The following is a 15,913-nucleotide window of genomic DNA, read 5'->3' on the forward strand; positions in this document are numbered from 1 at the left end:
GACTATAACTTCAATAATATATTCAAATCCTAATCATTAAAAACACCACCAACAGGAACTGTGACGTGGATACTAAGGTGTTCTATTAATTCTCTGGAAACTATAATTGTGAATAATATAAATCTCTGTCTAGTTTCTCACTTTATTTCATCACATCCTGTAGCTTGCCACCTTAATCATCGGAACTCGACTTGAAGTTTGCAGGAAATCATTATTATCAGTCATCATCTCAGAAATACAACTAGCGTCACTGAACTAGATTTTGCATACCAAACATACCTGAAGAAGATTTAAATATTTTAAGGGAATTGAATACCTGTATTTACACTATAGGTTTCCTTAACTATTAAAGCAAAGAAAGTAATATAAACTCAACTTATCCATTATCAATCAACTTCGCAGTCATTGAAAGTTTGCGAGAGAACTTCATATCAACGCTCTCGAATACAGCGACAATGACCAGGTCAAAAAGCTCGTGCCCAAAAATGAGATGGCATGTATAAAACATTACATTCTCAATTATTCATTACGATGCTGCTCATCATTGTTGTTATAAACTCTCAAAGCTACGAACTTACTTTTTTCCGCGAGTTCCAAATTAGATTTAAGGTGGTAGCCATACCATGTCGTGGTATCATTTAAGAGTTATTAATTTTATAGCTGTTCCCTAAAGTGTATCAGAAATCAGCAGTAGATATCAATAGAAATAGCCTTCCCGGACAAATATATAATTATTAAAGCTTCGTAACTTGCCATTAAAGATTACTAGTTTTATAGTGACCTGTTACAAAAGGACAAGAAATCAGGGATTTTGTTAGGATAAATCTCCTCTCCTGACTCATATTTATATCATTGTTTTAGTTTACTAATTTGTGCTCACCACTTATGGCATATTGATTATTCTTCAGCTTTATAACGGTATGTTTGAGATAGATCTGATATTAAATTTAAGCGACATCTTTTAATCTACGAGTAATTTTGAATATTAAAATCTTTAAAACACATGCGAAATAGTTATTTTGTAGGAAATATGCAATCTTATAACACTTACGGAATTAGTCTTCTTGAGAATGTAGAATCAGTATATTTTTCTGACCTCTTAATATTTACAATACGTTTGGTGCGTCAGAATTTCTATTTTGAAATTAATAAAATTTTTCTAATTTAATTAGTTTTAATTTAATATTATAATAATGTCAGTTTGTCGAATATTGATCGTTAAAATTGTAGCCGACCTGGAGAAGTAACACCTAAAGACAGCAGTGCGTGGCAGATATTACTTAACAATACTGCTTTACGTGCGACCTGCGAACACAATCTCATGCTGAACAGCTGGGACGTCATACACGTATCATTTTTAATAACCGAGCGATGTTTCAATCTTCAGATATATTTTCAAACTATTTGACTTCTGTTTAAATAGCAGTTTGAAAATTAAGCTTCCGGAGTCGGAGAGTGATAAAGTTCTATAATTTATTAGAAATTAAATTAACGAACTTCTCTGAAACGTGTTCTGACATTTAGTAGATATACTTCTGTTATCTTACTAACATATTAAATATATTAGTCCATTATATAAGAATAATAACATCGAAGTCCACAGTCTTTTTCATTTATAATGTAATGAGATCGAGACCTATGATGATTTTACATCGGAAAAAGATACATCCCAAGTCGATATGTCTGCAAGCTTTAAAGGTAAGAAGAGCAGAAATACTGCGACTTACTTCAGGTTTTGAGCGGGAAAAAGCTCGGTTCTCGAGATAATGTGTGGTCACATAAACATGCGCGCCAGTCTACTAACAGGGATCTTCTCGAACCAACCCGATGTATTTCTAAATTTTATGACGTTTTTTATTTCTTAAGATGAAATTCACACCTACTTTGTGGTCCATCCAGCGCGCTTGGTATCAGGTCTTAAAATATATGCATATTTGTAAATCTTCTGCAAACCCTTGAATCTCTGTTCGCTATATTATCATATTTCTTAGTTTAGTCTAGTATTTAAATTTATATATACCTAAACATTAAATTATGTATCTTCAGTGCTAAACGGACACACTGCCCCCTTAATGGTTATATGTCATAATAAAAATTTAGTCTGGTCCACTGCTTTGTGATTCCTTTTTTTCAAAGGCTTAATCCAGTCTTTTGTTTCATCAAATTGTTGTTGCAGAGCGAATGATGATTGAGTCATATTAGTTGGTTTTTGGAGTTACCGTAAAACTGCCGTCCATAATGTCAAAGGAATCTATACAAGTATCCAAAATGGTTTTAGTCATCACTGCTGCTATCAATAGAATCATTTACAGATCAGTACTATAATATCAGATTGCAGGACTTGACAGCTGGTTTTTTTCAGACAAATACAGAATAAGCAGTTTATAATAAGTATACATTGCATTTTGAAATTAAATATAACCATGTGTTATTCTTATAACTAAGCAGTATATATGCCAAATTTCGTCTAAATCTATCCATTAGAATTTGTGTGATTAAGTACCAAGCATCCATTAGTATCTTCACAAACTTTTACATTTATACAAATATTATATGATTAAACAAGAAAATATTCAACTTTATTTCAATTTAAATTATAACTATAAATATATTCATTATCAATTTTTGGAATGCGTGTAAAGTTTAAAACATGATCATCTAGTTCTTTGAATATTTTAGCAAAATTGGGTTTTTATTCACAATTACTTAAAAATAGTGTGAATTTAAAATGTAAACAAGTGAAACATTTAATTAAGTAAAAAAGGTAATAAAATGGATAGTAAAGAAATTACATTGTAGACATTTAAACGATTAAACGTTACGTTATGACAAGGCTGTAGCTCGATGAAGCTATATTAAGGATAATCTTCGTGTAAGCATAGCGTATTGTGAAGTATACAGGAATATCCTTATATCCTGCGCCTTAAAGCTTAACAAGCCCGAAGGCTTATATTTAGACGTTGTTAAAGCCGTGTAGTACAAGACCATAAACAGCCTTGTAACGGGAAACACTGGAAGCCTCCGGCTGTTTTAGAGCTTGTAAAGATTCACTTGGCCCGGATTCTGAATTAATTGTCTCTAGTTATCCCTTCCCTGTGGTCATAAACCCCCACGATATCCCAGTTATTTGAGCAGATATTACTAGCCCCTTCGTCCACTCATGCGTTTCAGATATTGTAGTTTAACATATACAAAAGGGTGTTAAGTAGGTATATTATAATATATAACTTCAAAATTCGAGCCTTATTAATTGCAAATAAATAAGGTACACCTTTAAGGGAAATATTTCTTTCAAAGATAAACGTTTGAAAGGACAACGGGAATTCAAACATTTGCCATCGTTATAGATTAAAAAATGTATAACACAACGTTTTTAGGTTGGAAATCTATCCTAATCGTCACTTAATTATATAAATAATTCATGGAAAAAGAAATAAATTTAGAAAGTAATTAGAGACGAACATACAAGAAAACTGCTTGGAGTCCAGACAGGATAAAATGCATTCAGGAGTACTTATTCTATAACTAGGTGATGAAAATAAGCATATTATCGCTATAGAGTAGCCCGAAATGTTTAAAAGTGAGTTAAGAATAGAAAGTATTTCTCAATAATTTTTAAGTTATTTTTTAATAGTATTTTAAAAATTATAATGTTTAAGTAGGCTACTATACATTGTAATATTTTAATAGCAATAGTTTAAATTGTGTGTATATAGCGTAAGTATAACCATTTGGTGGAACTGAGAGGTTGCTTCATAAATAATAACTATTTTACGGTTAGATATAATTATGTAGACTAGTAATTTTAAAACTATTTAAAATAATTGTATTTATTAAAAAACAACCATGTAGATTTGTTTTATCCACTTAATAACTTCTTATATTTTGTTGTATAGCATACTTGACTACTTGTGCTTTTTTTGTTCCTATTGTAAAAAAATAATAATTGCCGATTGTTACTCAAAAATGTCAATAGTTAAGCAAAAAGTTTATTGAATGACACCAACCAAGTTTAACACTAAAATTAAACTAAATTATTGAACAGTGCATCACTAATTTGTCGTAAGATTTAAGCATCTCATTTATATATATTTATAAACTAAGTTATAAGCACATTCACCTCAAAGCCTATTAAAATAAACATACATTTTCCAAATGAACGTATTTAATAAATACCAAATATGGGTTTTACTGCACATAAGTATAAAATTTTATACAATGTAACATTGAAGTAAGCGGAGAAGATATTCAAAGGGAATTTTATAGGCAGTCACCCCGGGGGTGAAATCAGCCCGTGTAGCGATGAAAGGGTAATGGATAGCTTGTAAACGACCCAATACGCAGCCCGAAAATGAGGTAATCTTGTCCTCCTTGCTAGGGTCCGATACCTGCTCGTTGTAAACAGTTTATGTAGAAACCTTCCCAACAGTACTACTATGTCATGATATAATACATCAGCTGTAACACTACCTCACACTCAACACGGTTAGTTTTTTATACGGTTTTATTATACTCATGTGTTTTTTTTAACTAATTAAATAAATTATAGTACTAAGAACAAATTATATAGTTATGTACTTTATACGTGATTAAGGTTACGTCATATTGCTAATGGCGCAGTGTAGAGGATACGACGGTTAAGATATCCGAACAAAGCAACGTCGAGTGTGGCTGCTGCTTTGATGAGTGACTAATATTCTTGCCTGCCCTACCATTGATAGTGGTTATGAAGTCACTTTTAGGTTGTTGATCTGTAGCTTAAGTGTTTAGAGAGGGCGTATCAGCTCTAACTATCCTAGTAAAATAAGACCTTCGTTGACTTTACCCTCATGAATTCATTTTGACGTATATAGCTTAGAAAACAGAAACATCATACGAGTAATTAGCTTTAAATTAAATACAAAACACACAACGTCTCAATAAACAAAGAATGCATAATAGCTCTTACAAAAATAAAGTAATTATTATATTGGTATTTATGTGAATAACTGAATAGAGTTTATCCGAGTTTTCCTCGTTTGTTTATCTCTCTCTTAATAAACTTATGGTTTAAAGTACAGTAGGTTAAAGTATATTGATATGGCACAAACAGTGAGTTTTGGAATTCGGAAGTCTTACTTGGCCAAGTCTATTATGTTGCTAACACGTATACCATAGTACAAGATTATATATGGCCAACACAGCTTTTCTGGTTTCTACGACCAGATTTATATTTATACAATTGTACTTAAAAACGAAGAACTATGTAAGAAAGTACATTGTTTAGATTAATACTCACAAACAACAAAATAAATGAATGATGTTAAACTAATTATTTGCAACAAACAGCAAAAACTGCTGTGTAATTCCATAAGAATATAGTCACATGTATAAGACACAACTATTTTCTTTAGGAAAGGCTAAGTCTGCCTGTTAAAACATTGGTAAGCATAATTGTCATACCTCTGAGATACGGATTTTTTACTAACATAAAATACTACAAAACAACTTAGGAATTTCTTAAGATTTAGATGAGTCTTTTCTGCTTAGGAAAGACATACGAGTAGGTCATCTTATTAACTTGGAATAGTAGTAATAACCTGAAAATAAAAATATATAATTTTGTGACTTAGGACGGCAATGATGTGCACTATTAGTTTTTGATAAAAGAATTTAAAATGTATACATTGAGTTCCGTACGTTATTTAAAGTATCTGGATAAATCATTTCCTAACTATAGTACTAAAGGCTAGACTTTTTAGACTGATTTTGCCAGCAACCATGTATAAGAAAGGCTTCAAAAATGATAAGCATAGCAGGTGTTCTAATATTGTAAAGACTTTTACAAATTATTATCAGAACACTGGTTGTACACATTTGTTTAATTACGAGTATACTGGTGTTTAATTTCCAGCAGCTAAATAACTCAAAATTATGCGCAGTTTACATTTTTCTAGTGCATCTCTTACGGCCATTTTGGAAAGTCATTTCACAATGCATTTCGATTTTAATTCTATATTAAGGGCTGTTAACTATTGAAAAAATATTCTTGTATTACAAAATTATTCAAATATATAGTACATCTTTCTACATTTTTCCGTTCATTTGTATTGATACTGTCATTTTAAAATGAGTTATAGTGACGAAATCACTTCAGACTTGGCTTTAAAGTTAGATAGCGAAGGTACTTCCTGCCGTCAACTGTAACGTGAATGGTAGATAGTATTAGCCAGATAATCCTTTAAAACAGAGTTACACAACAGACAGCCTTCAATGTCAGGCAGCGCCATGCCCCCGCATAATGTTATAGACCTCAAGGCTGTCTTAGGTTAGATAAGGCGAGGGTAACTGTCTCACAGATTGTTTACTTTAGGGCACCATGTTAAAAGCGATATTACGTACGTGAGGAATGTTTACACTGATTCCTTACACTGAATTTAAAAATATTTTTTGGTAGTGAAACTAAGTTAAAATTAGTTTTTTATTTAAGTATACATTAATGGAGAGATAGAAAAATATACACGGTTTATTCATTTGTGTCTTACTTAAACAGTATAGTCTTTTGCTAAAAAATGACTTGCACAAAATACTACTTATTTGTAGTTTCCTTTGAAAGAATCACATGCGAAAACTGTATCAGTACTGTTCAATAATAATGTTCTGTTGTAATTGTTTTTTACATTTTTATGTTAAGGTCTTCTAAAATAGTTTATTGTTAGGAATATTTTAACTGGTGAGATGTACATAAGACTATACAGTATTTTAATAAACAGATGTAAAATATCCTAATAATCCAAAGGAAGAATACATTTTTAAAACATTGAAAAAATGTTATGTAAATAAATATATATTTTGAAATAAAAGTTTTTTTCAAAAAGTAATAAAATATGTAGGAATTCATTGTTAAAGTAGGTATAATTTGGACGTTTTTAATAAAATATTAACGTCATTAGTACTACAAAATACAATCTGAGGATAATATAAAAGTCCTGTGAGAGCAGCCAACTCTAAAATAATATTATTATTTACTAAACGCTTAATTTTGATGATTCGAAATGATTTAGAATACTTGCTGTCGTTGTAAGTTACCAAATTTAGTGCGTATTGGAGTACTCAAAGTATTCTTTTTCAGGTTTCAAATTACTTTCAGCATTTAATTTTTTGATCTTGTATTTCACCTTTACTTTTTTACTAACTGAAGAATAGGATAGATTCAATTCATAGGAATGTAGTACCGCATTTTATAACACTTTATGTGGCATTATACTTTCAGAACTAGTGTAGCACGCGAGCTGCTGTAACTCGAGGCATCTGAGCTCTGGAAAATTCCTCAGAAAGGAATGTAAGGAAACCTGGTGTCGTTTACGCTCTTTGCCCTAAAAACTGCTTTCTGCGTTAGCAAGAAAAAAAGTTTGTGACGGTGAACCTACTACCGTGTACCTCTTTTCATATTCACATTCAATAATTTAAATAATTCACTTCATTTTTGTAAAACCGTTAAAACACCTCATTTTATATATTTAATTACTACTAACCACGGATTAAATGTATCTTGTATTATGCTAGCTTGTAATTTATAATAAACTAAAAGCACGTGTTTCACTTTGAACTTAATAACTCAATCTACGGTTTAACATGCTATTTAGGTCATCATATAAATGTTTACCAACAAAACATAATTAAAGATTGAATAGTTTTTAGAGATAAAATGTTAACAAAGTTCCCTAATTCTTTTACCGTTTCCAAACAAATATAAACATGAGTACCAGCAGACGTTCATCCTCATACAAAAATGTATTTCGGCAATTCCTTATTCCTGGTTTATATAAATACAGTGTATAATTGAAGATATATATTCTTTTGTAAGAAATTTTAACATTCTTAATCAGATGTTGCAGGCAATACATTACGCATTATGAAATACATATACAATCTTTTCTTCTTGTAACATCAAAAGAGTGAGACATGAAACATACTTTGAAAGAAGCTTATAGAGGAAGCAACTTTCACGCATTACTTTGACAGCCTAATACCGTATTGTGGAAAGTTGTTTGAAGACACAAGAGAGAACAATGTAAATCCCGTTTCCGTGTTGTTATCGACCCTTCTGCACGAACTCTTACAGTTCCCTGCAGCATCAGAGTACTGTCGGCTTCATCTGATAACAGAGTGCTTACTGTGTAGAACATGACACCTTCTCCGCATAAGTTTGTGCTAAACAGATACACAAAATATCACAATCGTGACCCTGCTTTCCGAATTATTTTAAACCTTTCTGTATGTAACACGCTTATCATTCACAGCAACACCGTTATATCTTAAGCTTTACCTTTTAATAGCATACTAACCTTGTACAACCAATCCTTGATTTTATATTTAAGAAAAATATTGCTAAGTTCCGCTAGATATGAAATAGTACAATGTAGATCCCCCTTCCTTGTTGTTATCGACCCTTCTGCATGAACTCTTGCCAGTAGTAACAACATCCGGGTGCCGTAAGCTTCGCCTGATAGCAGCGCATTGTACAACATAACATCATCCATGCATTTTACTTACAGACATACATACATTTTTGAAGAACACTGTTAATCGCAATTTCATACTTATTATCGACCTTCCAGGAGTATCTGAATAATACAGACTGAAGAGCCTAAGGATTGGGTGTTAACTTTTTGTTCGTAAACAAATAAAAAAGAAGGTATATTTATAATGTTGTATTTTATAATAATCTTATGTGTAAAAAAGTTAACATACTGATCTTGCATTAACAATGTCTTTTTATCCACACGTATGCAAGATTTCGTATGTACCTAGTCAGAGACAGGGTGTATTCAGAGTATTAATTAAAGTAATAAAGTTTTTTGTTTATTTTAATGTTTTACTACGAATAATCGTAACACAATGGTTAATTACATCTTAAATATAAGCTTAGAAAAAAACGTTAGCTTGCTGCTGGATAAGCATCTGGGGCTCCTCTTTTAAATGCATATAACGTTTAAAACGTAATTAGAGGAATTCTCTCACATTTTTAAAGGCTTATTTGCATAAATTCTAATTTTTACTCATATAAATGTTTGAAATATAGGAGTCAAAAACATAACTTTATGCAATTAATCCCTACTTGATACATTGTGTAACATATAACAATGGTAAATATCCGAAATCTTCCAGTCTTCTATACTTTCAGGCTTTAAAAAAATAAGTTATACGTATGTCACTTAACAAAGAATATCTCTTTTGATTTTACAAATGATTGTTGTTCTATAAAGAAACATTCATTACAAATTATTCGTTTATTCTTACGTGGCTTTTGCAGTTATACATTCACTTACAGCCTAAGTATAGTGAATTGATAAGACTAAATTGAGATATGTTTTAGTAGGTAGTTAGTTTTGCGTTAGGGGCTGAGCACAAGCGATATTTATAATGCATCGTACTTGATAAATTTAAAGTTTCCGTGTGTGTCTCTCTGTCTATACAATATCCCAAACACTGACTTATTTACTTGAAATGTTGTACGAAGCTTTATTTCTATATGGGTAACAATGAGTTCGATGATGTCACTCCTATAATATAAGCTGAGTGTTACAAAATATTAGTTTTTTGGTCTTACAGGTCAAAATGATGGTAGCAATAAAATAACAGAATAAATATATGAATAGAAAACGAGCTGAGTACAAACGTTTTGGATTTTAACGTGATATATCATATTAATTCACGTTAATTTAATACATTAAAAAGAAATTACATAAAAATGAAAATTCAATCTTAAAACTCTGTGATACAATTTCATATCAGTGCTCTAACGCATCGCATTACTCCCTCTATAAATCATTTTTATTATTCAAACTTAGCTAATCAATTACTAAAACGTTAACGTATCCTGAGGTAACATCGAGCAAGATCATCTGTAGACTAAATATTTTGCATTGAAAATTTATTTGTACATACAGTAGACAAGAATGATTTATATGATGAAATCTAGATAAGTTTAATCATGGAATTTCGCTGATTGTCATTGAAGTCTGTTACTTAGTAGGCTGACAATCTAGGCTATCTCTTCTGTGTGTCAGGAGGATTTAATCATATCTTTCCCGTAAATTGTCTGCCTGTCTATCTGTCCACCGAGTATCTCCACAATGAATTGAGCAATATACTGGTATGCTAATTTAGCGAAGCTTTTTACGCGACTAACGTATGACAGATGATAGGTATAAGCTGTATGTCGCTCCTTACAGGCGTGCCTTTAAACTGGTTATGTATGCTTACGCGCCGTTTGAAATTGTATTGAAAATAATACCGTTAGTATTGTCATAAAAAATTGAAAAATAGTTGAAATCTTGTAATGCTTTTTTTAAATGATGAAATACAGCTGACACCTTTCAAGTTATAAAATATTTGTTGCTCCAGGCTTGTGCAAGCATACCTATTAAGTAATCGTGGTCCCTTATGCACTGACGCATTTCGTTGCAAAAAGTACTGTTGGAAATTCTATATACATATATAGAATATACTTAGGTTTGAATAGATAAAAGGAAAGCAACACAAACATGCTGATACTTTCTTTATTATTACCCAAAATAGCAATGTTATCAATATAAGGCGTTAATTTTAAGATTTTTATCTATTTGCTCAATGATTTCAGACTTAGTTTTATCGTTAGTTTTAATAGATAATATTTCAGCTATTGAATGGTTTTTTCATCCTTTAATAGATTCTTTCTTTTAAGCTTTGATTATTTTCTTTAATTTCCGTAATTTTTCTATATTGTACATCTTTTCATTATCTTTAGCCCATTCCCTTAAATAATTTAGCTCCTTTTCTTAAATTTCTTTGTTTTGGCATGTATTTTTGAGCTATAATGTTGATTATAGTTGTGTTCTAGTATATCTTTCTTACAAAACGGACAAGATATTTTTGTTCGCGCCATTTATAAAGAAAACATTTTAATTAGTGATTTTAATCCAAAAACCGTGCTTTGACCAACAAAAACTGTGTTTTTGTTCTCCAAAGCACGTATGTTATGTATTTTAGAAGTATAATGTTGATTTTTAATCTTAAAACTGTATAATTAACCCATTTTTTGTACAAGTATTTTTGTTATTTTTCATATAAAATAGCACTGTTGCAAGAGTTGAATGAGGTTGGCGATTTAAAATTCAAAGAATATAAGAAATTAATTGATTTAGAAGACAAAAAGAAGTGTAAAGTCATGAATTTGGGGAAAATTAAAGATAAAGTTTGGGTCAGTCATCTATAATCGACCTTGCCCTAATATCGGGGAATATACGTAACTAGCAATTACTCGCAAACAGTAACACTGAAACTATTTTACAATAATTTAGACGTACTCTAAAGTCAGAGTACGACTTTCAGCTCAGAGTTCATAGCTTTCTTAGAGAAAGTACATGTGCTGTAATACGTTATGGTCGATAATTATAAAAAAAAAAAAATGGATGTCATATATCACGTATCACGTAGGCTACCTATTTTTCAGTGTTCATGATTAAGTGGTTCAAAGATAGTAAGTAGAAAGCAAAATAGTAAGTAATTCTTATTTCAGGTTCTGCAATTATAGTTTAAATTAGTTATGTTTCCAATGCTCTCACAATGGGCTTTGCTGTTTTGCCTATATATAATTTAGACCTAGATATAATGTTTTGGATTGGATTCAAAACAATACTGTTTTCTATTTATTTTCTCTAGTATTAGGATGTACACTGTAACCTCAAACCCTCATTGCTTGGGAAGTTATAAGTGCAGTTTATAGTGCGTTACAAGTAGGCCTACGTTAAAAGTGCACTTCTGACCAATTACCAAATACGAACGTGTAAGATTGTGAGATTTCTTTTTGGTGCATTTACGTATTTGATATATCTTTCAGACCAATCGAAATTATATTTATGATCTAAAATTTATTTACTATTACACAATGATTATCATTTTGTGTACTTATGTTGAATAAACATTCAGTAATTAATTACAGTCAGTAGAACCTGACATTCAAACATAGAACTAGTTCTAGTTAAATGTATCATATTTTACATAAGATACTATCTGGTAGGTGGCGTCAGTTATGACAATGACAATCATAGCGGAAGGTCAGCCTTGAACGTTATCAAAACTGCTACATTTGACACCTGGAGCTACTAATTGCTATCAAAACTGCCGCAGTCTCTGAGGGTGTAAACAAATATAGGTTACATAAACTCTAAGGTGAGTGGGTCTCGGCCAACAGTCCGTAGTTATATCATACTTGAAGTAAAAGCTTGTGTTTTTATAACTACAAATACTATGTGCAAATATTTCACAGATATTATTGTATCCAAACTTCAAAATCCGACGTAGATAGGCTACTTTAAACTTATGTGCGTAATTATTCAAAAATAAATATATTATGCATTAAGAATATATTTGTAAGTGAAATGCCCTAGAGAATTAACCACGTAGCCTATTTCATAAACTCATTTACATACTCATGGTTTTTGCTCTTTGAAGAGAATTTATTAATAACTTATATTACAATAATACATAAAATAAAAAAATATGTAGAAATGTAAAATTTTTTTGTTTTAGAATTAGTATTTGTAATATCACATTTGAACGCCGGCAGTTAAATTGAATTTCAAGGATAAGATACGTATAGGATAAGTATTTTTGAACCCAAAATTATATATATATATCTATATATATATATATATATATATATATATATATATATATATATATATATATATATATATATACACATATATATGTATATATTTATATGTATAAATTGTATTAGTAACTTATTTTGTAATCTGTATGATTTATACAGCTCTAATGTTCTCATAATAACACATCAAACAATTTGAAGAGTTAAAATGTAAAAAAATTAAATAATAATAAAGTAAATTATAAAATGTAAAACTCATATTATTTACTTTTATGAGAATTTGTATCTAATTATGTATATCCATTACAAGAGATAAGAGAAATAAAGTCAACGCTAAATCATCAGTCTAATATTTTACAACTGTAAAACGTATCAAATTGGTCTCAGGGCTTTCGTAAATGTACCGAGAATTTCCCTTGGGGGAGATTTTGCTGCTCTCTTGCATTACACTGTAACAAGCATTTAGGTTTCCTTAAGCATTTACATTAATAACAGTATCATTACATAATGTATTTACTGAAGACTGTGACAGAGTTACAGTATCGATAGTAGTTTGTTATGCAGAAAAAGCAGATTAAACATTCTTTCATCTCATTATTTGCTAAATTTTGACGTAATCGCCTAATCTCATAATGTTTTCTCATATTCTTGTTATACCATCCAAATGCTTACAAAAGTTACATCTGTCAATGGGTAATATAATCACTTCTATAGTTTTAATATAACTTATTAGCAATATTAATATTATTGAATTACATTTTACCAACCGCCATTACCAGATCTGAATAACGAAAACTAAATAATTTACACGGCATTACTATTTTTAATAGCAGTGAATCTGAATATCACCATTCAAAATTCTTTCGGCACTCTACTAAAAAGTACTAAAAGCCGGTGATCTCTACGAACACCTCAAAAAAAGTTTTAGGTTTCTCATTCCGGGATTTTAAATTTATTTAAATGCTTGAATCTTCTCCAAACAAGAACCTTCTAAAGGTCAGAAGGTCCAAGAAGACATAATGCCCAGATACTAGAAAACGACGAATAGGTCAAAACTTCTAGAGAATTGATACTGCTAGAGTATTTTTGTGAAAAAACAACTGGATAGTTTTAGTAACCGGTACTGTACACGCAGAAAGCGGAGGTGAGATATTTGAGTGCTTAAAAGTTTCAAAGAAAAAATTTTTATAACAACAAAATATTACTTAATCTTGTGGTCGTTGAATGCAAAAGTGTTGTTTTTGAAGTAAATAACTGGAATTTGAATAGGTAGAGCATCGAAACTAAATTTGGTATTTACTTATTTTTATTCGATACACAACCCGTACAAAACACAATTATCTAGTAGGCCTAGGGTTTTATATCTAACAAATGTCAACGTATCTATTTGAATTCTTGTACGATAACAGTTGTGATGCAATGTAAGCCTATAAATGTTTTAGCTTAATAAAGAGATTACTATTATTATCTACCAGGGAAATCCGCCAACATTATTTCATCCACTAAGTATTGTATTAATGGGTAGGGTATTGTATTTCTCAGTCTTGTTTTCATGTATTTCCAATGTTTTGATTCGACCGCTTTCCTACAAACCATGCTCCACATAAATCTATTATAACTAGATGACTATTCCTCCACTATGTGTTCCTTTTGTGTTTATCCGGATACAGAAATACTCGAGATAAATCATCTAGAAATTTAAATAAATCTAAACTTTGCCAAAGGTTAGTTACGCATATTTGACGTACTTTATGTAATATCTAATGTCTTACACCTAAACAGTTATAACCATTGTAAAGTATCTAAATAAATGTTCAAATAACAATATTTCACTTTAACTTGACTCCTCTGCATACTGATAATTTTACAGGCTGGTTACTTCGAAATGTTGATCCCGATGCTATTATGAAATGTCACTCACGAAATCCTTGATCACGGTTTTTGTTCACAACCCGTATAAAAACCCCAAATTAATTAGCTTTAACCCGGAACAGTAATCAAATACAAACTGCTTCACAAAGAGGGTTAAGCACGCGCAACTGCACTACTGGATTCAAACAGCAAAACCCAAAATATAAGAACGAAATTAATTTCTGATATACCGGGCAATACGTTAATATTAATATATACAAGACGTTCTCGTCCTATAACTGTTTATATACGCAAAATTATTACTTAAGGATACAGCTTGCGGGATTTCTGTGGCTGTTAAAGGCAAATGTCCCTAACACGTACCAAAATTATATTGAAATGCTACTTAATCTCGTACTTCGAGAATACTTTTTTAATACTGAAATTATGGCAATTACTATGTAGCACTACTGCCTACATATTTTACTGTTTCGGTCTTCTTAATTTTCTGATGACAGACGTGGATACAGATTTCTAGAGTTAAGTCTGTGACAGACTCAGATCTCAGACATTGCACTAAACTGAAGGTAAAATCAGCATTCTTACACTGGCTCTCTACTTCTTGAAATTTTGAATATACATAAAATAATTAAGCTTTTAATAGTTTCCGTTTAGGGTCCTCGGATTTAAAAGTTTCATTAATATTAGTGCCCTTGAAGTACGTAAACTTCTCGTTTGGTTTTAAAGTTTTACACAAATTCCTAACCACCATTCTTCTTAAATTTTAAGATTTCCCTTTTGATGGAGAGCATTTGCTGTCAGACTTCCTACGGTAAATAAGAAGACGTTTTCTTGAATTAATTCTTTAGATGACACAGTTCTCGAGATTTATTGTACTTAGGTAATTCTCACACTAAAACAATTTTACGCTTTTCAAAATTAATGTAGCTGCACAACCAAAATTTTCGCAACTAAAAGCTCCTATGCTGACGATAAAGTAGTCAGAGAATTTATTACTGAAATACAATAACAGTTAACAAGCTTCAGCAGAATTCATGCCAGAAAACAAAAAACTCACAAATTGAGACGTTTCAAAATTGGAAACAAACTGTGTACAAACCTCATTAAAACTTTGTGGAGGGTCTAAAACAACCAGCTTCATCGTATTGTATTTATTAACGCACGCGTCCCAAACTTATCCATTTTAACAGAATTTTCCTGATAGTATACAAAAAACATGGGATGCGATATCCAATTGGATTTTTAGACATTTTAGAGGCTTTAAAATGTTACAGTGGTTGATAATCACCAAAATGACACTTTCTTTAATACGGTATTGATTTTATACTGTTAATAGATAATGAGCAGCTATTTAATAATAATTTTAGACAGATTTTGAATGAAAATATTACGAGAAAATCTTTG

This window comes from Homalodisca vitripennis, chromosome 4 (assembly GCF_021130785.1).
Source record: "Homalodisca vitripennis isolate AUS2020 chromosome 4, UT_GWSS_2.1, whole genome shotgun sequence".
In the NCBI taxonomy this organism is placed as follows: domain Eukaryota; kingdom Metazoa; phylum Arthropoda; class Insecta; order Hemiptera; family Cicadellidae; genus Homalodisca; species Homalodisca vitripennis.